This window comes from Callorhinus ursinus, unplaced genomic scaffold, assembly GCF_003265705.2.
Source record: "Callorhinus ursinus isolate GAN/ISIS: 27379988/994484 unplaced genomic scaffold, GSC_fseal_2.0 scaffold34, whole genome shotgun sequence".
Taxonomy (NCBI): Eukaryota; Metazoa; Chordata; class Mammalia; order Carnivora; family Otariidae; genus Callorhinus; species Callorhinus ursinus.
The window spans coordinates 15,686,762-15,714,193 of NW_027397096.1; the positions used below are offsets into that span (position 1 = coordinate 15,686,762).

The following is a 27,432-nucleotide window of genomic DNA, read 5'->3' on the forward strand; positions in this document are numbered from 1 at the left end:
ATGAAATCATGAATGAAAGAGGAGAGATCACAACCAGCACCAAAGAAATACAAAAAATTAAAAGAACGTATTATGAGCAACTCTATGCCAGCAAATTAGATAATCTGGAAGAAATGGATGCATTCCTAGAGATGTATAAACTACCAAGACTGAACCAGCAAGAAATAGAAAACCTGAACAGACCTATAACCACTAAGGAAAGTGAAGCAGTCATCAAAAATCTCCCAACAAAAGCCCAGGGCCAGATGGCTTCCCAGGGGAATTCTACCAAACATTTAAAGAAGAATTAATACCTATTCTTCTGAAACTGTTCCAAAAAATAGAAATGGAAGGAAAACTTCCAAACTCGTTTTATGAGGCCACCATTATTACCTTGATCCCCAAACCAGACAAAAACCCCATCAAAAAGGAGAATTACAGGGGCGCCTGGGTGGCTTAGTCGGTTAAGCAACTGCCTTCGGCTCAGGTCATGAATCTGGAGTCCCGGGATGGAGTCCCACATCGGGCTCCCTGCTCAGCGGGGAGCCTGCTTCTCCTTCTAACCCTCCCCCCTCTCATGTACTATCTCTCTCTCTCTCATTCTCACTCTCTCAAAATAAATAAATCTAAAAAAAAAAGAGGAGAATTACAGACCAATATCCTTGATGAACATGGATGCAAGAATTCTCACCAAAATACTAGCCAGTAGGATCCAACAGTACATTACAAGGGTTATTCACCACGACCAAGTGGGATTTATCCCTGGGCTGCAAGGTTGGTTCAACATCTGGAAATCAATCAATGTGATACAATACATTAATAAAAGAAAGAACAAGAATCATATGATCCTCTCAATAGATGCAGAAAAAGCATCTGACAAAGTACCACATCCTTTCTTAATCAAAACTCTTCAGAGTATAGGGATAGAGGGTACATAACTCAATATCATAAAAGCCATCTATGAAAAACCCACAGCAACTATCATTCTCAGTGGGGAAAAACTGAGAGCTTCCCCCCTAAGGTCAGGAACACGGCAGGGATGTCCACTCTCACCACTGCTATTCAACATAGCATTAGAAGTCCTAGCCACAGCAATCAGACAACAAAAAGAAATAAAAGGCATCCTAATCGGCAAAGAAGAAGTCAGACTCTCGCTCTTTGCAGATGATATGATACTTTATGTGGAAAACCCAAAAGACTCCACCCCAAAACTGCTAGAACTCACACAGGAATTCAGTAAATTGGCAGGATGTAAAATTAACGCACAGAAATCAGTGGCATTCCTATACACCAATAACAAGACAGAAGAAAGAGAAATTAAGGAGTCGATCCCATTTACAATTGCACCCAAAACCATAAGATACCTAGGTATAAATCTAACCAAAGAGGCAAAGAATCTGTGCTCAGAAAACTATAAAATACTCATGAAAGAAATTGAGGAAGACACAAAGAAATGGAAAAACGACCATGCGCATGGATTGGAAGGACAAATACTGTGAAGATGTCAGTGCTACCTAGAGCAATCTACACATTCAATGCAATCCCTATCAAAATACCATCAACTTTTATACTTACCAAAAAAAAAAAAAATACCATCAACTCTTTTCAAAGAAATGGAACAAATAATCCTAAAATTTGTATGGAACCAGAAAAGACCCCAAATAGCCAGAGGAATGTTGAAAAAGAAAAGCAAAGCTGGTGGCATCACAATTCCGGATTTCAAGCTCTATTACAAAGCTGTCATCATCGAGACAGTATGGTACTGGCACAAAAACAGACACATAGATCAATGGAACAGAATCGAGAGCCCAAAAATGGACCCTCAACTCTGTGGTCAACTAATCTTTGACAAAGCAGGAAAGAATGTCCGATGGAAAAAAGACAGTCTCTTCAACAAATGGTGTTGGGAAAATTGGACAGCCACATGCAGAAGAATGAAACTGGACCATTTCCTTACACCACACACAAAAATAGACTCCAAATGGTTGAAAGACCTAAACGTGAGACAGGAGTCAGTCAAAATCCTAAAGGAGAACATAGGCAGCAACCTCTTCCACCTCAGCCACTGCAACTTCTTCGTAGAAGATGTGCCAAAGGCAAGGGAAGGAAGGGCAAAAATGAACTATTGGGACTTCATCAAGATAAAAAGCTTTTGCACAGCAAAAGAAACATTCCACAAAACCAGAAGACATCCGACAGAATGGGAGAAGATATTTGCAAATGACATATCAGATAAAGGGCTAGTATCCAAAATCTATAAAGAACTTCTTAAACTGAACGCCAAAGAACAAATGATCCAATCAAGAAATGGGCAGAAGACATGAACAGACATTTTTCCAAAGAAGACATCCAAATGGCCAACAGACACATAAAAAGTGCTCAACATCGCTCGGCATCAGGGAAATCCAAATCAAAACCTCAATGAGTTACCACCTCATACCAGTCAGAATGCTTAAATTAACAAGTCAGGAAACGACAGATATTGGCGGGAATGCGGAGAAAGGGGAACCCTCCTACACTGTTGGTGGGAATGCGAGCTGGTTTAGCCACTCTGGAATGGATGTTCCTCAAAAAGTTGAAAATAGAGCTACCGTATGACCCAGCAATTGCACTATTGGGTATTTACCCCAAAGATGCAAATGTAGGGATCCGAAGGGGTATGAGCACCCCGATGTTTATAGCAGCAATGTCCACAATAGCCAAACTATGGAAAGAGCCAAGATGTCTATCGACAGATGAATGGATAAGGAAGAGGTGCTATATGTATACAACGGAATATTATGCAGCCATCAAAAGGAATGAAATCTTGCTATTTGCAACGATGTGGTTGGAACTGGAGGGTATTATGCTGAGCAAAATAAGCCAGAGAAAGACATGTTATCGTATGATCTCACTGATGTGAAGAATTCTTAATCTCAGGAAACATAGAGGGTTGCTGGAGCGGTGCGGGGTGGGAGGAATGGGGCAGATAGCATCAGCTGTCTGATTTATACACACAGGGTCCAAGATAGGTGGCCAGTTCACAGCTTTCTGAATCCTTCTGGGCCCCCATGGAATGAAAACATAACATAATAAAATAAATAAGTACAAGCTTTTTGAAGGCTGCAGTCAATATAGTTGAACAATAGCAGGGACTCAAAACCAAGTGACAGAGAGCTGAAGGCCTGGACTGTTGCCCCGCCAGCCTTCCACCGGGGAAGAGCCCTTCTCCTGGCTGAGCTTCCGGGGATGCTGAGATTGTTGTGTTGTTGTGCTCCCAGCAGAGAGATGCCCTTCTTGCCTGCAGGGAGAGCTCTGGCAAGCTACTTGACGTTGCTAAAGGGCAAGAGGGGAGGCATAGCATCAGCTGTCTGATTTATACACACAGGGTCCAAGATAGGTGGCCAGTTCACAGCTTTCTGAATCCTTCTGGGCCCCCATGGAATGAAAATAACCAGCCACATGGGCAAAAGCAACCACATTCCAACTCTCGGGCCGGACGCGGAGTCTTCCTCCAGAGGCTGGCACTCTTAGCTGTCCGGCTGTTCTTCCATTCTCTGGCTGGGCCCAGTTCACCATCCCATGCTCCTCCTTTCCCCTTTAAGTGATTAAAACCCTTGAAGGCAGGACCCATGCCATCTGGATCTCTGGACACCCAGCCCCCTCTCTCTTGTACAAGCATGGAGTAGGAGCTCAGAGCGAGCACGTCTGACTTCTGTGTGGACGCAGACAGGTTGGGGACAGTCTTTGTAGCTCCTTTTGGCTTTCTGTGAACTACAAAATTAGGACTCCTTCAACCGGGCATTTAACGTAATTTCTGAGCCTTATTTCGCACGACCCCCTGCATTTGCCCTGTGCTTCAAGGAAGAAAAACTAACACTTAATGAAAATCTACCAGACTGTTTTAATTTCATTTCTTTCTTACAATAGTCCTCCGAGATGGACTAAGTCACTTGTTCAGCCATTCTACCGATTTAACCAGTGGCAGAGCTGGGAATTAAAGCCAGGTCTGTATGGACCCCACAGTGGCCCACATTGTGCCTTGTATGGAGTAATAGTTCCCAGAATAGCTCTTGACTGAATAAAATGCCACTTTCTCTTCCTCGTGGGATGAAGTGAGAAAACACTTGCTGTCAGCAAGACCCCAAGAAACAGTAAGACGGGTGCAGTGTACTTTTCACTTCCTCCAAACTCCATTGTTCGAGAGCACATTTTAAGGAGGGGCCATGGATTCCAGCGTATTCCTTAGGGAACTGTGGCTTTGGGTATGTCAAGTGTCCGGTAGAGGATGTTTTCCACTGATGCGGAGTTAGGCTAGGTGTTTTCGATGATGGGAAAGAACCATTGGCCAAGGGTGAGGTTGGCAGTTTTTCCTAAGAAAATTGCTCTAATTATTTTTTAAAAAGGTAATAGGTTATCTCTAAAAATATAGCATGTTTAAAATGTGACAAAAAATACAAGATAAAAGGGAAATCCTGAATTAAACAAAAACAGATAATGGTTTATAGGAAGCTGAATGCTTAGCGATCTTTAGAGGATCCTGGGAAGATGTCTATTAATATCTATTGGGGAACTGTGCTTCACTCCTCAATATTTCACTTAATCCTCATAACAGTCCTACATGGTAGGTAATATTTTTCTCATTGGACAGCTGAGGGAACTGAGACTCGAACTTTTAAACAACTGGCTCAAGACTACACAGCTTGTCAATGCAGAGTCTGGACTTGAACCTCTGTTTGTCTTGTCTACTTCCCAAGCACATATGAGGAGAAAGGGATAAATGGACGGGCAGCCATATGGAGGTCTTTTAAGTGAGAGAAAGCACTAACTGTGAAAAGCTTGCAGAAAGTATTTGCAGTATTTGACTTCTACTGAGGGAACCTAAGGCAGGGGCTCCTGGTTGGCGCCTCTGTCTCTTTTCCCCAAGGGCCAGCGTTGTCTCTAATACTGTGGTTTCCTTGTTGTGGTTTCAAGAGGGAGAGAGAGTTGGGGGCAGTAACCATGGAGCAGAACAGGGGATTATACTGATGCTGGGGACTGTTGAGTCTCATGAAGGTGTTCTGTATTTTCATGTCAGCTACATGTGGCTGTGGTGGCCAAGATAAGTAATGATTTAAAAAAATAAATAAATAAACAGCAGTGTAAACAGTCTCAGAAGGCTCATGTAAATGGCTGGCATATAATTTGAGCCTGGTTCATGTTCTGTAACTTCACCTGTGCCAAATCTTCCTCCCTCTCCCCTCTATGATAGCCTATGCTGGCCCTCCCCAGTCCTGCTTCGCTTCTGGCTAGAGACACCGGGGCCAAGGTGAGAGAGGATGGATGACCTGGGAACGAATCAGCTCCAGAGCAGGAGTGGTTCTCCAGGGTCCAAAGGAACTTGTGGGAGAACAGAAGCAAATAAGAATGGCCAAGACCACCTTGGGAGCAGTCAGCCACAGTCCTCCTCCCTTGGTCTCACCAAGGGGAATGTGCTGTTTGGGTGCTTCCCTTCTGTATTTGTTTTCACGTTCTACTGTTAATTACTCAACAAGGTGCCTGATTGATCCCAAAAAATCCAATCTTTAGATTTTTCTCATTGAGGCAAGCATAAGCCTTCCAGAGCTTCCCAGGGAGACAAAGAGGCCTGTCTTTCATTCCCAGACTCAGCTTCTGTTTCTGTGTGGATGACCAGAACGGCACAAACCTCAGTATGCCCATTTGGGGGTTCTTTACTTAGGGACCAGGAATTCCAAATGGGCTTCAGGGGGATCAAAGAAAACCCTTCATATTGTAAGCAACATAGATGTATTCCCTCCCTCCAGATCACTATGAAAGGCTACACATCACAGTGCACAATGTATGGCCTCGCTTGAGCTATTTAAAGGTCTTAATTACTTTTCTTGGAGGTAGTGCTATAGTTAATTTTGTTTGTTGCCTTTTGGTTCTACATTTCTACTTACATGGGACATACCTAAATTTTCAGCATTTACAAAATACATTTGAGTCAGTAATCTGGACCTAAAACGTCTACCGTTGAGTATTTTCTGGCTCATCTGTTTAATGGGCAGATTCTCCCATGCCTTTTATCTTGGTCCACAGGAGCAACTGGCACACAGCAGAGTCCTAATAAAGATGTCTTAAATGAATAAATGCAATAATTAGTTTAATAAAGAAGACTCTTGTCACATTCACAATTACAAAGGAAGAATAAGAATGCTATTTTGCAAGAGTTCTCAAAAGAGGTCACCCACTGTGGGGAGGATGAAGCTAAGGAGCTCTTCAGATTTTGAAACGTCTTTTATCTATTCTAAGATAACAAGGTGGGGCAGGAAAGTCATTGGCAATATTTAAAATCTTAGGAGTAAGGTACTGGCCCATAAACTGAGAAAAAGAATTATGTAGACTCACTGGAGTGAAATATACATAATAGGGTCTCAGTATTGCATTTTCTATCTGTTGGCCTAGTGTGCAACACCAAGCTCATTGCTGACGTATTTGGGATAAGAAGTCAAATCCAACTTTCCATCTAGTGCTGTTTGGTTGGATTTATTTGTCACACTTTGGCTGACTCCCCAGTAGGGATGAGATGATGTAAAGTGCTGGGGATGGGATTATGAATGAAGTCTGATCCTAGTCCTGCAGACAGTGGCAGTCCAGTGGAGGCGACGGACGAGTCATACAAGGTCCTCATGCAGCATGCTGCGTGCTGTGAGGCAGGCAGGCTCAGGGAGGCGCCGCCCTCAGCAGTCTGTGGAGAGGGTGGCTAGGGGCAGCTTTCAGGCCAAGCGGGCTCCGGACAGACTCCTGAAGCGTGTGTAGGTCTGCCGAGGGAAGAGAGTGGTCAGAGGCATTCCAGGGAGAGGTCACTGTGTGTACAAAGGCACAGAATCACGCTGTGGTTGGGGGCTTGCCGGGCAGTTATGGGGAAGAGGAGAAGAGGTGAGGTGGGGTGGGAGTGTGACCTTAATTGGAGAAGAGATCTGACAGAGAGGCAAGAGCTCATCATGCTAACATATCTTGAAGGCATTTTGGAGCTATGATAGAAAGCATTTTAGAAAGATCCCTCTTGTAGCCTGTTGGAGAAAAGCTGGAGGGGGCAGGCTGTGGCCAGGGAGACCTGAAAGATTAGTGCCGGGACCTTTGGGGGATGGAATACCAGCTCAGGGTTGGCCTTATCTTCACTCTTTGTGAAGAGGAAGAAACTGCCTGACTTCTTGTTATCCACCGGGAGACAGCTTTTCCCATTCACTGAGGCATCTGTTAGCTAAATTTTTATGTAAACCCAACGACTTGGCATCTCCAGCTCTTACAGGCAATCGTGAATACTGGAGGTCAACTATGTTTTTCTTTTTAACTAAGAGCTATTAACAATACTGTATATTTTTAAATTTCCAAATCAAATATCGTGGTCCTATCAGAATCCCTGCTCCCCTGGCAGGTGTATGTAACTGGTCTCAGCGTTACTCAGGGCTCCACTGCAAACAGGAATAAAAACACTGACCTCTCATTGCTCACTGCATATTTATGAAGCTGTCACCATCTTACACATGCAAAACAGAGCTGGTTGGATTTGGGGTGAGCTGGAATCCCCCTTGACAGTAGTCTTGTGGGGGTAGGCTTTCATCCTTAAATAACTTTCAAAACAACACTGGGCGGCAAGAGAGCAAAGAAACGTGGTTCCGGCCCGGGCTGCCGAACTGTTACGTCCCCCACAAAAGTTGTCCCTTCCAGCAGCTTTATTAGGTCCTGGAGCCAGCGCTCCTCTCTGCAAAAGCAGACCCATGCCCGGTGAGATGTTCGTTCGCACTGTGGTTCCTCTGTGAGGACTTCAGGTGAGAGAAGGGGGAAGAAGGCAGCTGCGGAGGTCAGACTGTGGCTGGTGCTTGTGTGCTTCTCATCCCGGGAAGGATGTCTTAGAGTTTCACAGCGTTTTCAGTTTGCAGTACTTTCCTTCACATTTTTCTCATTTGATTCACCTTGTTCTGCATTTTTCTCATTTTAGAGGTGAGGTCACAGGCTCTGCGAGATTGAGTGTGCTGTCCGAGGCCACACACCGGCCATGAACAGGAGGGGCAAACTCTGAATCCGGGTCTGTGTGGGCTCCAAATCCAGTGCCTCTTTCCCTCACAGTTAACGATACTTCCGCAGGTGCTGAACCGTGAGGAAAACAGCTGCTGCTGAGAAGGAGTCGTAGAGGTGCCCAGGTTTATAGGTTTTGATTTTGAGAAGGTCTGACAGGCCATCTTTCTGAGTCTTCAGTTAGCTCTCAGATGAAGGCACAGTTCCACAGAGCAGCTTTGTTCCACAATGAGGGCTAGGGCGTGGTGCCTTTGGCACCCCCAGTGCACCTACCCACTGCCCTGCAGGGCCCTGGAAAAACACGTAGCATTTAGATTTTGAAGGGTTTTGATACTCCTTCCTTTCAAGTGCAAATCTCTGGGACCAGGTTCTTCATTAATGGTAATCCTGCACTTCAGTGACACTTTCCACTTAGGAGCCAACACTTTTCTGAGCATCTTTTAGGCTGGAAGGCACATGCTGGGCCATGGGGGTGTTCCTCGCATCGGGACTCACGGCCCCTGAGGCAGATGGATAAAGATACAGGCGATTATAGTAGGACGCGGTGCCCCCGTCACAGGCAGGGGGGCAAGGTGTTGTTCAAGATCTGACGACCAACAAAATTGGGAGGGGGACAGGATAAGGGATGGTGATGTCTGGCCTGGGTTCCAAAGATTGAGTAGGATTTTGCCACACGGAGAAGGACATTCCGGGGGGGGGAGACTGAAGGTCGAAAGAGCGGGCATAGTAAGGTAAAGGGGGGATGGTCGGAAGCAGAGGAGAACGGCATGCGGGGGCTGACGGATGGGCTGATGTGTGAAAGTCCTCCAATGCAATGCTGAGAGTTGGTTTTTATCTCGTGGGAGCCAGTGAAGGCTCGAGCAAAAGAATGACATGATCAATTCATGTTTTAATCTTATGACCAGTGTTGATGTAAGGAGGGTCATGGGAGACATTTAAACCTCACTAGCTGTGCTTGTGAGTTCTTACTCTTATATTTCAAGTAAGGGAGCTGATTCTTAATGTGTTCTGGTGACTTCCTGATGGCTGGTAGGTGCAGGTATCATAGCCCAGCTGTACAATTTCTGACTTCAGTTCCTACAGATACCACGTGCCTGTGAGACACATGGCCCTAAACCTCTTTGTCTGCTGTAGAGCCTATGGTTTATGATATCTGGGGTGGTCTGCCCAGCTCATTCACTACCAACATTGTACATAGTAACTTAGATTTCTTGTGTAGGTCGGCCATCCCTGAGAACAGTGACCTTTCCACACAATTCTTTTTCTTTCTTTTCTTACTTCAACTCCGTCACCAAGATGAATCTCCCCAGAGGACTTGCTGGACAGTGTTAACACATGCTTCACTCACATCCTCTGACGGCAGCTGTGCTGAGAGCAGACCCCCAGAGCCGTGCTGCCTGAGCCCACTGTTGCTTTCACCCCGCTAGGACGGGGCCAAGACAGCTGCAGTTCCAGACCCAGCACACGGGCTCTCCCGTCGCAGACCCAGCACACGGGCTCTCCCGTCGCAGACCCAGCACACGGGCTCTCCCGTCGCAGACCCAGCACACGGGCTCTCCCGTCGCAGCAAACCTGGTGGAGGGCTCTGCTTTGAAGTTCACTTTGCAACATCAGACCTGCCACTGAGCTCCAGCAGTGAATGAAAGCAAAAGCCAGAGTTCAGGCAGAAGCTAAAAATAATTACACTGCTTTGGCTGACCCTTGTATGGAGTAGATTCTTCCATTTATAACGGAAACTAAAAAAAACCTACTGGAGGTGGTCATGGCTGAAATCGTTCCTAGCATCTTGGGGGTCCCCACTCAATAATTTATTTCAAATCATTTAGAATGGTAAGTTCTCACATCAAGGTGTTCATCAGCTTCACCTGTTTTATACAGGTCCTTACCATTTTGTATTTCATTAAGCCTCAAAATAGAAAAGTAATGAGCACCTCAGGCTTCAGGGTTTTGATTTTTTAAAACGAAAAAAGAGATGAACAAAAAAACCAGACTCTTAACTACAGAGAACAAGCTGGCGGTGGTCAGGGGGGAGGTGGGTGGGGGATGGGGGAAGTAGGTAAAGGGGGATCAAGAGCACACTTCTAGTGATGAGCACTGAGAAATGAATCGAATTGTTGACTCATTATATTGTACACCTGAAACTAATCTTACACTTTGTTAATTATACTTCAACTCAAAAAAAAAAAAAGCATTTGCAGATGTTGGATAGTGATTATTTAGTTACCTAAAAATTTTAGTCGCATACAAGGAGAAGGAGTTGAAAATGTGTGTGTAGTCAGGGAGGAGGCTAAATGCTGCCTGGGACTGGAAATTGAGACATAGAAGTTTGTTTTAGTATTTACTGTATCAAAAAATCTGGCATAAAATTGCACAACCCAATAATCCTACTGAAAACTAATTTGCAAGGAAAAGGCCAAGGAGACCCAATAAAATATTTAATTGTTAGGAATATAAGTACCATATATTTGCTAGATGTGGTCTCACCATGCTGCAACAAAATTTTATTAAAGATTTATTTATTTATTTTTAGAGAGAGAGAGAGAGAGAGTGGGGGGCGCGTGGCAGAGGGAGCTGACGTGGGGCTCCATCTCAGGACCCTGAGGCCATGACCTGAGCCAAAATCAAGAGTCGGCTACTTAACTGACTCAGGTGCCCCCCAAATTTACTTTTAAAATGTATAATTTATCCATAAATTATCTGACTAGTGTTAGGAGATAACTGACATAGGAATATGCATAAAAAAGATTTCATTTTCAGAAGACATTGGAAATCTCTGACTTTTCTATGTGCACCCATCATTTTGCCCATTTAAAGGGATGAAAATACAGGTTTGAAAGTAGATCTGGTATCTTTCTTTAAAAAAAAAAACAAGTGGCATCACACATGGAAAAGATGTGAATACTACAAAAGGTTCTATTCCCTCGTAGCTTGCTTCCCACAGGCCACCACGGATACCCGCACTTGCCTCTCCTTCCAGCTGTTTTCCATAGAGACAAAATAGAGAACAGACTCTGACCTACCAGGAGGGCATTCTGTTTCCTCCTGGCTAAAATGAGAGAGTACCTGGCTAATTGGGTCGTTAAAAGACAGAATGATATGAAAAATACTTGACAGACTTTGGAAGGGTCTGCAAATATTAACTGACTGTGGGGTCCTTAACCTGGGGTTCACGGACCTCTGCAAAATCTAAGGCTTAGCTGCAGAGTGTTTACAAAGACCCTGAAATTTAAACTTGTGTTTTTCCTGGGTAGGCAGAGCCACTGTGGCTACGAACTTTTCAAAGGCAGGATGATACCAAAGTGGTTGAGGACCAGCATTCTAGAGCCTGAGTGCCATTTTCTCGGGGCTGTGCCCTATTCATTGAACGCCCATCACATGAGAGAGAGGATGAAAATTGAGAAGCAGTACAGTTATTCTTCAGGCTTTCTGTCTTTTTCTGGGTGTGTCTCCTCTTTTGGCCTTCACCAGAATAGGGTCTCTGGGCTCCTGTGGAGCCACCCCAGTCCTCTAAATCAGCCTACTCACTTGTACTGCGGTGCCAGCCTCCCAAAATTGTTCTCCCATTATCAAAACTCTAAACCCACTGTCACACGGGAAAGTTGAACTTCTGATTAAAAATTAAAGACACATCTCATGATAAATTACTTTGCATCAAAGTATGAGTGGTGGCTATGCCCTGAAACTCATTTTCATTTATGCATCTTAGTTAATTATTTTTCCCCCAAAGCACTTTCATGTTAAAGGAAGAAGTCAGAAGACAACATGGAATACTTATTTCTGCCAGAGCTTGTTCCCAAGCTCATTTCCTTTGCTGCACACATCTTCCTGCACATGCTGCCCAGCCCCTGGTGCAGCCAGGGTTAGGCACAATTACCTGCACCCGGGTATAAGTTCACCTCTTCTGTGCTCAAGAAATGCAAGGGAATGAGAGTAATATTGTATCAATAACCCTCAGATCCCTGTAACATTAGAAAAAGGATTTTTTTTTTTTTTTGCCAACTTCACTACTCTGGCTTCAGGATCATGATCATTACTTCAACTATCTGCTCTCCACTTCCTGGCTGGTAATCACAGCACCTGTGCGAGGCTACTCACACGGGAGAGGCTGAACGTTCAGTTGGATGGGAGCCGGAGATACTTTCAGATGGCAGGTTTTTCTAGTGCTCCTCATATTTTCTACTATTCACTCACTCCCGTTTCCCATTTCCCATGTACTCATTCAGCCAGTCAGCTGTCTGTCTGTTCAGTCTAGGTGCTGGAGGGAGATGAAAGGGCATGCCGTGCAGAGGGAATGTGTGCCAGGGTGGGAGGCACGAGATGTATGACGAGTCCCCAGGTAAGGTGAGCTGCTCTGTGGTGTCAGCCCTGGAGGGGCTGGAGGAGGACAACGGGGGGCAGATAAAGCCAGGAGGGAGGTTTGGAGCCAGCTTGTGAAAAGACTGTTTGCATGTTCAGGAGTATGGACCATGTGGTCATCACCACATAAAGCTGGTCATGCTCAAAAGAATTCACGTAAATAGCAAAATCAGACTCTTGAATTTACGTTCCTTAAGATCACGGCCACTGTCCTGGAGAGGGAAGGCCAGTGGGCCACTCCCATGCACTGCTGACTGGGGGTTGGCCAGCTGTTGAGGTTGAGGTTCCTACTCGCCATGTTGCTTCCCACCATCCACTCCAGGTAGAAGTGCAGGGATTTGAGGGCTGAGGTGTGAAGGAACCTCTAATGCCAGGAGAAGTAGCAAGGGTGAAAGAGCCCTCGGCATGTTATTCTAATCCCAGGGAGATCAGAGCTGAACAAGCTCCTCTTGTTGATAATTCTCAACTTCTGCAAACTCCAGAAACCTCACCATAACTCTACAGATTCCTCAGGTTGTGGGTTAGGTGCATTAACCCCTGAAGTCCCCTGCCTGGGCTTCAGGTCTCGCTGGTGAGTTTTACTTGGGGAGTATATGCTATCAGGGACATAATAGTGAGCTGGGAGCAGGGATCTTGGATTTTCATCTTGGCTCTGTGACCTTGAACAAGTCCCTTTACCTTTCTGCGACTCAGTTTCCTCAGTTCTAAAAGAATAGGCTGGGCCAGATGATCTCGGCTTTTCCTTGGTTGTTAAATTCCAAAACCCTGGGGTTTTCTTTTATTATGTATTATTACATATTGCCTGTGGCTCATAGTGTTTTACAATTTTGTTCTTGCTTTTTAGATCTCACCATATCACCATTTTAAGTAAAAACTCTTTTCTAAAAAAGTGATTTTATATATTTTCATTTTTATGCCTTTTTATTTTTTATTTTATTTTTTAATCACTGTTTTACTATTAATGTTTTAAAACAAATGGTCATCTCTTAAGACCATTTTTTAAAAATCCCAGTTCTTTTGTTAACTTTTGCTGGATTTTGATTTTCCAGAAATCGTTCAGACAACATGAGCAAAAGATCCATAAAACCAAACCTTTTTCCCCTGATCTCAAAGACCCTCAAACCAACACAAACACATTCTTTATCTTCGTTAATTCCTTATCAAATACCAAAGAATTTACCACCACAGTGTCAAACAGATTTAACTGTTTCAACATGGAAGAATAAAATGACCAGAAAAGAAGGTAGGTTTAAAAGGATACCGCTAGAATCATGGAACACTACATCAAAAACTAATGATGTACTGTATGGTGACTAACATAACATAATAAAATAAAGTTAAAAAAACAAAAAGAAACCATTTAATAATGACCAAATAAATTCACTCAGAAATTCTGGGGAAGTTTTAGCACACTATTTCTGTTAAGTAGCTAGAGCTATCCAAGTGAGAACAACTGAAACAGTTTGAAAGAAATTAGAGTCCCTCTTCCCGACTAACAAAGCGAACAGAACTGACTCTGATTCACAGAAACTGTCAATAGGGAAGATGAAACTTCCCCGAGTGCTCTTCCTCCTGCACGGACAAAACCATGTTAAGATCTAACTCCTTGGAGAAAGAGAAGAATATAGACTTTGGAGAGTTCTAGTAGGTTCCCAGTAATAACAACACGATGTTATTCTCGGGGCAAAGAAAATGGGAAGTCTGTCATTTGGGGCTTCGACTCTCAAAACTGGACTGGCTTTTCTCCTGCTTATTGTACTGTCCGTTCTCATTTTTAAATTATATATTATTTAAGTAACTGTGGGCTCCATTTTATGACTCTGAAAACAGCAGAAACACTGCCTTCCTATTTTAGGAAGAAACTGAGGCTGGAGGGGTAAGTACTTGCTCAAGTTCATGCAGCTAACAAGTAGAGGGACACGGAAAAAAATTCAAATCAATGAGGAAGGGAATTGAGATTGCATTTCAAAAATAGTACCTGTTCTTCCCTTATTATAAAACCCAGGTTTTAGGAAAAAATAGGCATAATAAGAGTATTAATGTCATGATTTTGTTAACTGGGGACAACCTGGCTTAAGGAGGAGGAATGGGGGTCATGGAGGCTTATGTGAGTTTCATTTAAAGAGATGCTGATGAACTTGTGTAAGGCTCTCATCATGGAGCAGTCAGTGATCAGGATTTATTCAGATGCCACGAGGACAAAGCTTTTAAGTATATGAGACTTTAAAATGAATTCTAAGCAAAACAAACGAGCAAAAGAAAAAAAGAGACAGACAAACCAAGAAACACACTCAACTCCAGAGAACACACTGATGGTTGCCAGAGGGGAGGTGGGTGGGGGGATGGGGGAGATAGGAGACAGGAATGAAGGAGGGCACTTGTCATGATGAGCACTGGGCAATGTAGGAAGTGTTGAATCACTATATTGTACACCCGAAACTGATGTAACACTGTATGTTAACTATGCTGGAATTAAAAAAAAAAATTAAAAAAAAAAGAATTCTTCCCATGGAAACCTCTAAAATTTTCAGCATTTCCCAAAGTAGTTTTATAATCATTACTAATGGAAATCATCCCATTTATGGGCTTTTTGCATAAATTTGAAGAAGATATTTGTTTTTAAAATAAGGAACATAACACAGACAAAAATAAAATGAAAAACTTGCTAGTGATCACTAATACTAACAAATTCAATCGTTTATTTTTTCTTTTCCCTTCCATATTTAAGTCCATGATCCACTTTACATCATTTTTATACAAGGTTTGAAACTTTGGGTAAAGGTTTTGTTTTGTTTTGTCTCTAGATATCCGATTGCTGCAACACTGTTTGTTGAAAAGGTTATCTGCTGGCACCTGGATTGCTTTTGTCAAAAGTCAGCTGGGCATATTTGTGTGGCTCAAATTCTGGGGTCTCTTCTGTTCCACTGGCCTTGGTGCCTGTCCTGTCACCAATGCCACATAGCCTTGATGACCGCAGCTCTGCAATAAAGTCTTGGCATTGGGCAGACCAGTCCCCGCCACCCCTCCCCACACTGTATTCTGCTTTTTTTAGAATTATTGTAGCTATTTTAGTTCCTCCGCCTTTCAATATACACTTAAAAAAGCCTTGTCTAGGTCTACAAAAAAAATCTCGCTCACATTTTGAGAGGTTAGTTTGCAGAGCATAGCATTCTGGGCTGACAGTTCTCTTCTTTCAGCGCTTGGAAAATAGTGTTCCACTTCTGGCTGAACTCCACGGTTTCTGATGAGAAATCTGCTATCATTTGAATGGTTTTTCTCCTGAGGGTCAGGTGTTTTCTCTTGTTGCATTCCAGATTCTTTTTTCTCTGTCTTTAGTTTTTAGAAATTTGACTATTTTGTGTCTTGATGTGGACTTCTTTTGATTGATCCTGTTTGGGGTTTGCTCAGCTATTGGAATCTGTAGGTTTCTGTCATTTGCCAAAATTGGGAAGTTTTCCGCCATCACTTCTTTAAGTACTTTTCCAGCACTACCCTTTTCCTCCTCTCATCCTGCTTCTCCTACGACACAAATGTTAGATCTTTTGTTATCATCCCTCTGGTCCTTCGTGCTCCATCTGTCTGTCTGTCTATCTATCTATCTATCTATCTTTATTTATTTTCAGTCTGCTTTCTCTCTGTGTTTCACACTGGGTAATTTCTGCTGTTCTATCTTCCAGCTCACTGATTTTCTCCCACCTTCCCCTCATGCCGCTGTTGGGCATATTCACCGAGACTTGGTGTTTCATTGCCCCTGTTTTTTGGTTGTACCATTTGCGTTTAGTTTTTCTTTATACTTTCCATTTCCTTGCTACGACTTTCCGTTACTTTGCTTAGGTGTTTTATTTCTTCGTGTGTTCCAGGTGTGTATGTAATTGCCTGCTGAAACATTTTTTATCATGGTTATAGACTGTGTCAGAAAGTCCTAACATCTCTGTTCTCTTGTCAGCCTCTGTTGATTGTCTTCTTTCACCCAGTTTGCGATCATCCTGGTTCTTGCTCCTGTGAATGATTTTCAATTGAAAGCCGGACATTTTCATATTTTATGAGACCCAGGCTGTCTTTTAAAACGTCTGTTTGAGCTGGCTTTTCAGAAAAATCACTCCAGTATTTTTAGCTGTATTTAGCAGGAAGAATAGGGAAAGTTGTATCTCCTCCATCTTAAAAATTCCAGTTTTCTCTGAGTGAGATTTTAAGATTATTGCAATCCAGCTGTTTCCTTAGAACTCATAGGATGGAGACACAAATTCTAAGATATTGACTTAAAAAAAAAATCTTAACACCATTTACCTTTTTGTGTTTCTAAGCAACATGATCTCATGACTTCCTCCCATCCCCCAGCTATTAGTCATTTTTCATTCCTGTGGTCAAACCCAGTCTGAAAGGGGAGGAGAAACTTCTGTTTTTGTATCAATTTAACCATCTCCACAGAATCCCACTATGCTGATCGTTCAGGGGCTGGTTACCTTTGTAACCAGGAAGGATGCCAATACCATAGACTACTTCAAAATTTAGTTCCCTCTTTATTTTTTTACCTGGTATAAATATTTTGGAAGTAGGTAACAGAAATGAAACCTTTTGCTAATCCAGTAATCTAGCCTTAGTATCTCTGATCCTCTCTTCTGTTGCTTTTTCACAAGATCTGTGAGTTGAATGTAGTTTTGGAGATAAAGAATCTGATTGTTGTCTTCCTCCACCTCTAGGATAGTATGAGAGAGTATTCCTGATGGGTCCACATAAAAGCTTCTGTCATTTTCACAGGTGCCTTTATCCTAATCCACTAGCAATTTACATCTCTGCTAATGCATAATAGGAACGCAGGCTTAACCAGATGCCTCAAAGAAGAGAAATGGAGAGAATATAGTTAACAAACATATGTGCTTAGGGAGATAAAACTCTTAGAAAAACGCCTACAATAATTTTCAGAAAGACACCCAGAATGTTGTGATGGGCCAACCAATATATGGAATTTAAATATGTAGCTTTTTACGCTTAATAAAATGCTCTTCTGGAAAGTTCATATTCAAAATAGTAGCTGTGGTCACTGCAATCACTGAGGAAAGCATCTGGACGTTTTGCCGAACTCTGGCTCTGAGATGATTCTAGCCTAAATTATAGCTGATAAAGGCACAGGGTGTCAAAATGGTCTACGGTTACTGTAGCCAATAATTCTTTGTAAAAGTATTATACATTATTTCCTATCTTACCTTTAGTCCTCTGATACTTCAGCAGTTCTGAGCTGTGAGAGATTGGATTCCCATTAATTCAAGTCTGTGGTTTAGAAGCCACCATCAAATACAGAGGATCTATTGATCGTTTAAGTAAGCTCTGACCCGTGACTATAGAACAATAAAAGCCTGAATATGTTTTAATATAAATGGAGGTTTAGTATGATGTTATAGGTATGCCTTTTGGAAGAATATGTATCCTGGCTTCATCCCTTACGAGCTTGGGCAACTTCTTAATTTTCCTTATCTAAATAATGAAGTGGATAGATCCTGCCTCCTAAGATTGTTGAGAGCATTAAATGAGATAATGCATACAACACATACAGTAGCTTGGCCATGTAAGAGCTCAGTAAATATTTCCGACGGTTATTCTGCTACACTTCTACTACGTTTCTCACAGAAACCAATCTAAGAACAGCACTTTGTTCAAAATGCCATGCTTGGTAGACTGTTTTTTTTTATCAGATACAAATTCTCTTTACCCTAACAGAATAATTAAACCTGTTCCAGATTTCATGCCCATGACCAGGCTTGAAGGCAGATACTTTTAGACATTTTTAACCCATCAAATGTTTATTTTTGGAAGCCCTGAGCTAGGGAATCTTCCACATTTCCTCCCCCTTTTTGCCCTTGCCATGTTTATTTGGTCTTATGCCAGAAACTTCTTGGGGGTAATTCAAATTAGCATCCATTACAGATCAATCTAGAAAAGGTTGGTTATTTATTGTCAGGCGGATACATGAACCTTGGCAGTTTCAGAAACCAGAGCTAAAGTGATCTTATAAAGTTCTAGTTAAATCAACACGGGGATGTGCTAGTCTCATGATGACTTTCATGAACTTACCTCTGAAATGCTAAGTATTTTCTCACTCAGAACCTCATTCTAACTCTATAACTTATACTAAAGATCACACTGTACCTGCTCTTAGCCTTGTTAAGTCTTACAAAAGCCCTTGGCCAAAAGCAATAAAATTTGACCTCACCTAATCCTGGAGTCGCAATGGATAATGTGTGTATTTTTCATTCAATAATTTAATGTGGAAATTAACTGCATGTGTCACATATTCCCCATCTTAAAGAGAGAGCTTTTCTGGTTCTAATGTTACACAAAAATTAAATATGTAAACACTCTTGTCATATAAGACTCCTCACTTTCCTGATAGCTTAAATAAGCACTACAAAAGACTCCTTTGGAGAAATTTGTTATTTCATAGAATTTGGGAGCCTGCTGCATGAAATTCACCCACTATGGTCACAGAAATAATGGCAAAAGATACTTTTTTCTGGCTCTGCTTTGGCTTACTGCATTATTCTCTGTTTGTCAACACAGGAAAAACACTGTGGACCCTGACAGAAAAATTTTGTTCCCTTTCTCTCTGAGGTGTACTCTCGAGCTTTTCTACCCCAGCGCATGGGGTACAGAACGTCTCTCGACCTGCGTCCGTAAGTCCATTCCTAGGCCGCTTCTGTCTGACAGGTCTCTTTCCTTTGCTTGTTCTTTCCTTGACCCACTCAGTTTCCCCCTGTATGCCATGTAATTTATTTTTTTTTCTTTTGGTCCTTTTATTAAATTTAACGTTTTGAATAGGTCCACATGGTTCAAAATCAAAAGGTATAGTTGGTAATACAGCAATAAGTTGCCTTCAGCTCCTGCTGCCATCTTCCAGTTCCCAGATTTGCTTCCCCACCCCCCGCCCCCCGCCACAGGCATCCACTGTTCTTGGTGTCTTATGTATCTTTCCAGGTTTCTTTATTCACACGCAACCAAATATGAATATAGACCCCCCCCACACATACCATTTTATGTAACAGGAATCATATTATATATGCTCTTCCAAACTTTTTTTTTTTAGAACTTAATTTATCTTGGAGATCTTTCCATATAAATACATAATGCATTCCACATTCTGTCCTATAGCTTCTGTATATGGATGCGTGTGACAATTTATTTAACTAGTCCTCTACTGATAGATTTTCTGTATTTTACCCTTATAAACTGCATGTGATGCAATTTACTCTTACAAACAATGCTGATATAAATAACCTTGTGCATATTTCATTTTATAAACCCCTAAGCATAACTGTATGATAAATACTCCTAATAAGGATGGCTGGGTCAAAGGTAATTTGCATTTGTGATTTTGATAGATATTGCCAAACTGCTCTCCATAAGGGTCCTGAAAATGTATTCTATCAGCATTCTGTGAAAGTGACAGTTTTCTCGACTTAAACCACAGAGTATTAAAACTTTTGAATTTTTTCCCTTCTGAAAGGTGAAAATAGATACCTCAGGTTTGTTTTAAATTGCATTTCTTTTATAATGGGAGAATTTGAACTTTTTTTTTTAAGATTTTATTTATTTATTTGACAGAGAGAGACACAGCGAGAGAGGGAACACAAGCAGGGGGAGTGAGTGGGAAAGGGAGAAGCAGGCTTCCCCGTGGAGCAGGGAAGCCCCCGATGTGGGGCTTGATCCCAGGACCCTGGGATCATGACCTGAGCCGAAGGCAGACGCTTAAAGACTGAGCCACCCAGGTGCTATTGGACTTCTTTTTATATGCTTAGGAGGCATCTGTGTTTCTTTCTCTATGAACTAGCCTTCCCTCATTTTTTTTCTTATAGATTTCAAAAGCTATTTATATATTAGAAAGATGAGTCTATGCCTATTGTATAAAATGGTGTCTTTTTTATGTTGCTTATAGTTGTTTCTACTGAAGATAGTTTTTTCAAATGAGGTTGAATTTACTCTAGACCTTGAATCATAATGATGAAGGCCTTTCCTACTCTAGTTTTAAAGGATTTCGCCCACTTTTTTCTCAGAACTTTATCATTTCATTTTACTTTTACATTGAAATCTCTGATCCCTTTATAATTTATGCTGCAATAAACCATGAGACGTGAATCCAATTACATTTTCTTTTTCTGTCCAGTAGTCTTATTGAATTTTACATCTTTCCCCTACTTATGTGTGATATTACTTTTATATCTATCTTATATCTAAATTTCTACATATAGAGCTACTTATGGTAGAAGCTTCCCTTCTAATCCTTTGGCTTATCATGTACCAGTACGGCATGGTTGAGTTATTTTGGCTTTATAATGTGTTAGAATCATGACCTTTATGGTGACCTAATAGTAATGATGATAATAGCATCATCTTAAATATATATATATATATATATATATCTCACACTGTAATTTACAAGGCACTTTCACTTAAACTACCTCATTTGTTTTGATCCTTATGATGTCACATGGGGAAGCTGAGACTAGTACTTCTGTCCTCATTTCATACGTGGAGAAACTGAAGCCCAGAAGAGATGGTTTGCCCAAGATCACCAACAAAACTAGCAGGTGGCAGAGTGATGACTTGCCTCTTCTGTCTTTGCCAATCCATGGTTCCACTTCTCAGAATGTCTAAGATATTCTCTGAGTATCTCTCCCCCAGAGAGCTCGTTTGTTCCCAGAGATTCTCTCTGTGTTACTGAGCTCTGAGTCCTATGTGGAACCTTCAGCTTCATCTAACCTTCTTTGGATTGAGGAAGGGACAAAATCATGAAATCACAGAATGCTAGAGCAGAAGGAGAGCTGAGAGATCATAGACTAACCTAGTCATTTTATGAAAAAAAAAAAAAAAAAAAAAAAAAGAAACGAAAGACAAAAAAAATACCGAATTTTTTTAAAAAAAAAAAAAAAAAAAAAAAAAAAGGAACCGAAGCTCAGAGAAGTTATGACCTTTGTGCCCAAGATCATACAGTTTCTAAGAAGTCAGGGCTAAGCCAAAACTCAAAAATAGTTCTTTTCACATGGTTTAATAATGAAGAGGGAGGAAGGAAATGTTGTATGTACTTTTCAAACTAATCATCTCCATATTTATTAAGTTTATTATTAGGTACCTTCAGGGCCAGAAATGAGAGGTATGAATGAATGAATGATCATGTACCATGTTCCAGGCATTGTACTAGTCATTGGGTTTATGATGGTGAACCAAATAGGCATGGTCCCTGCCTTCATGAAGAATAACAGTCTAGAAGAGAAACATATCAAGCAAATAATATATGGATAAAAATGTAATTACAAACTGGGAAAAAGACTATAAGGGAAACTTACATGATGCTCTGAAAGAATACAACAGGAAGACCTAATTATTTCGACTTCAGAGTCTGGAAAACCTCGCACTACTCTCCCTACCCCAACTCCAGCCTGCCATGTGATCCTTGCAGCGTCTCGAAGATGTGTGAAAATCACTGATCCTGTGCTAGTCCCTCATTTCTTCAGAGGACAGAACTGAGGTTCACAGAGGAGGTGTGACTTACCTAAAAAGGTCACCTAGCTAGTTAGAGCCGAGCCAGAGGACGATGACCTCCTGACTTTCTGTCTAGGGCTCCTTCCACTGTTTAAAAGCCCTCTTAATGCAGACCCATGCTCTGCTAGCAGAGTTTGCAGTGATATGACTCTTCACAAGTCACAGGCTCCCAGAAGACTGGAGCTTTGACTTAGTTTATACCATGTTATCATCAGCACCTTGCACGGAACAGATGAATCAAGATTTTGACAAACACTTGCCAATGAATCTAGGTATTTTCTAGAAAATAGTTTTTCTTATTTTCCTTGAGTGGTTCATCAGTTATTGTACTGAAGAATGAGCTGAACTGCCCTAAACTGAGTACACATTTTTTAGAAGTTAGAGTACTTTGTAGGATAGCCTAAATCCTTTTTTTGTCAATGGGCAACTTTTCTTTGGAGGTGAAAAGTTTGACCTAAGTTCTCTTGATAAATTGTTTCTCTCCACCAGTGTATCATCCTTAACACACCTTGTCAGCAGTAGACGTGGTTGGCCCAGGTCGGAAATGGCGGCGCCGATGGTGGGGAGGGCTCAGCCTGCACGTGGAAGGCCCTCACTTACTTCGTAGCGCTCCCCTGTGTGGGCGTGAGCGTCCTGTATGTCCTCCTGAAGTCACATCACAGACCGCACGAGAGATCCAAGAGACCCGAGTTTGTCACCTACCCCCATCTCCACATCAGGTCCATGCCCTTTCCCTGGGGAGATGGGAATCATACTCTCTTCCATAACTCTCACTGAACCCACTTCCAACCAGCTATGAAGATGAATAAAGACAACCTGGACCACCACCCAGTGGGGACCACAGCACTGGTTTGGACCATGACTCTGCACATGGACCAGAAGAGAATATGGGACCTTAAGCTCACCTTCCTTACTTGTATCAAAGGATGACCAGTGTACTGATCTTCCATCCCTTTACTTATGACAAGAGATGCCTTAAATAACTTAGATTGGTCCATGAAAAAAAAAAGAAGTAGAAGTGGTTGATTAGAATAGAAGAGATAGAACCCCATGTATCTGGATTTGGTTACTATGTATGCAGTACTTCCTGGGTGTTACAAACTCATGGCTCATGGTCGTTTCCCCATTTAACACCCAGGGCAGTGGGATTAGGTAGGGGTGATGGGTCTTCAGCTTGCTTGAATGCCATTTAGGGTACCTTGACTCCTTGACTTATTATGCTTCCCCTCACTTAATTTTCTTTTTCTTTTTTTGGAGGATGAGTGGAGTGATAGAATTGGAGAATTTTAATACTACTTTTCCTGTCCACATTTAGCTATTTACAACTATGTGACTTAAAATGATAGAACAGTCAAGACTGGTTTTACAATGGGGGAAAACTGAGTAGAATTCTCTTTTAAAGAAGCATTCTAGAATGCAGGAAATGCTCTAAATACAGAGATGTTCATGGCAGGAGCATTTGTAACAGTGAAACAACTGGGAGCAACTTGAACAGCCAACGATCAAAAAAGAATAAAATGCATACTGATGTCTTCCATGCAACACGAGTGGACTGAAGCCATGCTTCAGAGCAAAGGTCATAACATGGGGTGTGAAGTGGAAAAGAAGGCGGTACAGCAGAGACACTGAGAGTAGGGGCTCTGGGATGAGGACTAAGGTTAAACTGGACTCTTGCATGGCTGTAGGACCTCAGCAAGTTCCTCTGTTTGCCTTAGGTCCCTCAGTCATGAGGAGGGGATAAATTGTACCTATTCTGTAGGGCTGTGTGAGGTTTAGAAGAAGCAACGCTTGTAAAGCCTTGACCCAATGCCTGGCATGGGGTATGGGCTTGACACATGTTCACCATTATTATTAAATATATGGTCTCAACTTACGATGGGGTCAAAAAATACCAAAAGTTCCTTCAAAGACTAGATTTCTTTGGGCTATAGGATTGAGGGCGAGTGATTTATTTCTTCATTTATAAATTCTGTCCTTTGCAATATTCTGTAATTACTATACTGGTCTTTTCTTTTGTCCCCCACCTGCTTTTCACCAGAAAAAAACTGACCCTTACTGACCTGCTCTGTGTCTCCAGGAGGCTGATCCCTATGGACTGCGTCACCGAGGGCCCCTTGCCCTCAGGCTTCTAGTTGGGTTCAGCCGGTGCCTGGGTCTGGCAATGGGTGTGTCCTTTCACACAGCCACTCCTAACTGGTGCCCCCACCCGGCTTTTACCCGTCTCCCTTCAAGTGTAGGGGTGATAAGAGCTTCCCATTGTAGCTGGTCCTGGGTGCCTTGCTATCCCTTGTCCATTCATGAACCCTGCTCACCTCTCTGTCAATAATCCCTTCATTAAAATTTCTTCAAAATTTGAGCTGAGTATGCTTCTGTTTCTGCTGGGACTCTAGCTGATATAAGGAACATACATTATTTTTATAATTGGGAAAATTTTATTTAAGAAGCACAAAGGACCACCCCTGCCTCCCATCTCCCAAAAGGAAGCACTCCTCACGGAGTGGAGAGGCCCCTCAGCTTCCAGACTTGAGGGTGATTATTTTTGTTTCATTTTTGAGCCCTCACATGAAATTAGGCTTCAGACTAGAACACCTATTTCTTAGAAAAACACACTTTCTCCTGGAGAGAAATTCTAGAAAGGAGTCGCGGGCTATTGACAAACTATAATGCTGCAAAGGGATCTGGCCAAAAAGGAATCAAGAGAAAAATCTTCAAGGGGAGAAGGTGGCCCGGAAGTTGCTCATCACTTGCTGTGCCAGCTGTGTGCCCAGTTGGACAGTCGTGGACAGAGTTGTGCCTTGAGTGGAGACCTGCCTCTGTCTGTGGCCACTGGAAACTCACCAGCCCCTGTGGCGTCTGGGCTCAGCAACTGCCAGGCTCCCAGGGGGTAAGTGATACAGTTTGTTCAGTCCGGGGGTGCGGATGGCGGTGTGAGGTGGTGATGGGGCTGGGGGGAAAGGGGCTTGGCATGTCACCATGCACTGCTCCACTCTTAAATCTCGATTGGCAGGCTGACTTTCCCCAGGAGGAAATGTGGGGAGGAATCTCACAGTTGCATGGCAATAAAGAGCTGCCTGGTGGGCCTCCCTCTCCGCCAAGAGGCTTCGTGGCTCCAAAGTTCCGGAGGGGTATGTGAGGGGGAGGAGGAGAAATAAGCCACTCTACTCAGTACTCATGTGATCACCTTTGCAGAAACTTTCCAGTGGCAAGTGTGTTGAAGACAGCGAGCTCAGGGGAGCCGGCAGGGTACAGAAGGATGAAACTGAAGGTGGGGGTCGGGGGTGGGTCCAAGAGAACTGTGGATGACTTATAAAGGAAAGGGATGAGAGGTGAGGCTCAGTGAAAGACAGTGTTGGACAAAGTCAGTTAAAAACTCTAGCCTCAACACTCTGGACCTGATTCTCTTTATACTATGAAGTGAATTCTTATGCTGGTGAGCCTTCTTTTCCCCACTAACCTCTAAGCCCCATAAATAGGTGGACTATGTTTATCATGTTCATTGTGACTCACAATGAATTCACTGAATACTTAACTATATATATATATTATATGTATATGCTAAGCCCTGTGCCGAGTTCTAGGAATACAGAGACGAACAAAACATTCCTGCTCACAGGAGGTTTACAGACTGATGGGAGGGACCCATATTAAAAATATGACCACACATTCGCCACGTAGCCGCACATTAGAATGACCTAGCAGCTCTTGAAAAGTATCTATGCTCGGGTCCCTATCCTGCAAAGACTCAGATTTGACTGGTCTTGGAAGGGGCCCTGGCATGGATCCTAAGGTGATGCTAATGGTCAGCTTCATTTGAGAATTCTAAATATACTCTAAATATGCTCATGGTTCCATGAAACATTATTCCCATGAAACATCCAATGACGGTCAAGTGAAGTTTGGAAAATAATTTACTAAATATATTGGAAACTCTAAAAAGTTACATAATAAAGAAACTTTAGAGACTCTAAAAGTTCTATAATAAAGAAATATATTTAAACTAAAAAATATACCAAAAAAATAGATGTTTGTATAATTTGTGAACATTATTTGGAAAGGCATGGTAGAACTTATTAGGCATGATTTATATTAAATATTTAGAAATGCTCTCTGAAGAAATGAGTTTATAATAGAGACCTGAACAATCAATGATACAAGGTCAGGGAATGGGAGGGGCAGTGTTCTAGGCAGAGGGATTGCCATGTGCAAAGGTCCTATGGTGGGGTCAATGCTTTTAGAACAGAAAGGTGGTCAATGCTACTGCAATATAGAAGGTGAGGGGGAAAAAAAGACCAAGATTTCCTCCTTCAAGGAACTCATACCTTAGGGAAAAACTCACATATTCCGAAAATTCCAATTACTCTATGATCTATAATTTTCCAAATATAACAGGAGAAGAAATCACTGTCAGGAATAATCCTTCACCAGCTGATATAAAAACCCAGTTTCATGTTTGCCCCTAGGTAACTTACATAATTTTTTGAAACAGCAGAAATGCTTTCATAAGTATGTTGGCTTAGGGTAATATTAGTATTAGGTCATGTTTACTGAGCATTCAGTCTCGGTTAAGAGGGAGAAGTGATCTGGAGATTGAATCAAGATGCCAAGCTGACACATGCCTGCCGACCCTACCATTTTTCTCTCCAAATCCTTTAAAAGAAAAACAAGGTACAGTGTTTAAAAATATATCCATTAGCTAGAAAACAAAAAAGTGAGCCATATATACCCATTTCCCTCCTCATTTCCTCCTTAATCCCTAGCAGCCACTAATCTGTTTTATATTTTTATAATTTTGTTATTTCAAGAGTGTTACGTAAATGGAACAATATGCTGTGTAGCCTTTATGGATTGGCATTTTCACTCAGCATAATTCTAGAGAGATTCATCCAAGCTGTTGTGTGTATTGATAATGTGTTCCTCTTCATTGCTCAGTATTATTCCATGGTATGAATCTATCATCACTGGTTTAGCCATTCACCAAATTGGAGGTCACCTGACTTGTTTCCAGTTTTTGGTTATTACAGATAAAGCTGCTATAAACAGTGAACAGGTTTTTATACGAACATACGTTTTCATTTTTCTGGGATAAATGCCTACTAGTTGGTAGGATGTATGGTACTTGTATGGTTTCTTTTTTAAATAAATTGCTAAACTGTTTTTCAGAGTGCCTGTATCATTTTACATTCCCACGAGCAATGTTTGAGCAGTCCAGTGTCTCTGCATCCTTGCCATTTGGTATTGTCACTATTTTCAAATTTTTTGCTACTCTGATAGGCATGTAGCAAAATTTCATTGTGTGTGTTTTAAAGATTTATTTATTTTAGAGAGAGGGAGAGAGGAGAGAGCATGTGTGAGAGAGTGGGGAGGGGCAGAGGGAGAGGGAGAGACAATCTCAAGCAGACTCCCCTTTGAGCAAGGAGCCCGACTGAGGGCTCCATCCCACAACCTAAGCCAAAACCAAGAGTCAGAGGCTTAACTGACTGAGCCACCCAGGTGCCCCTTTCATTGTGGTTTTAATTTGCATTTCCT

The 27,432-nt window shown here is 42.1% G+C and overlaps 1 protein-coding gene and 1 long non-coding RNA gene across 2 annotated transcripts in view; one reads left to right on the forward strand and one right to left on the reverse strand.

Annotated features, from left to right (window-relative positions):
• Positions 1-24,260, forward strand: part of LOC141370424 (uncharacterized) — a 109,423-nt gene extending 85,163 nt beyond the window's left edge. Inside the window, exons 5-6 of the long non-coding RNA XR_012374466.1 lie at positions 18,931-19,043; positions 23,945-24,260. This is a non-coding gene — a long non-coding RNA (uncharacterized lncRNA). The remainder of the gene's footprint in view (positions 1-18,930; positions 19,044-23,944) is intronic.
• The window catches only part of ANKFN1 (ankyrin repeat and fibronectin type III domain containing 1), a 322,582-nt gene that overhangs the window by 87,715 nt on the left and 207,435 nt on the right, over positions 1-27,432 (reverse strand). The gene's annotated exons all lie outside the window — the stretch shown is intronic.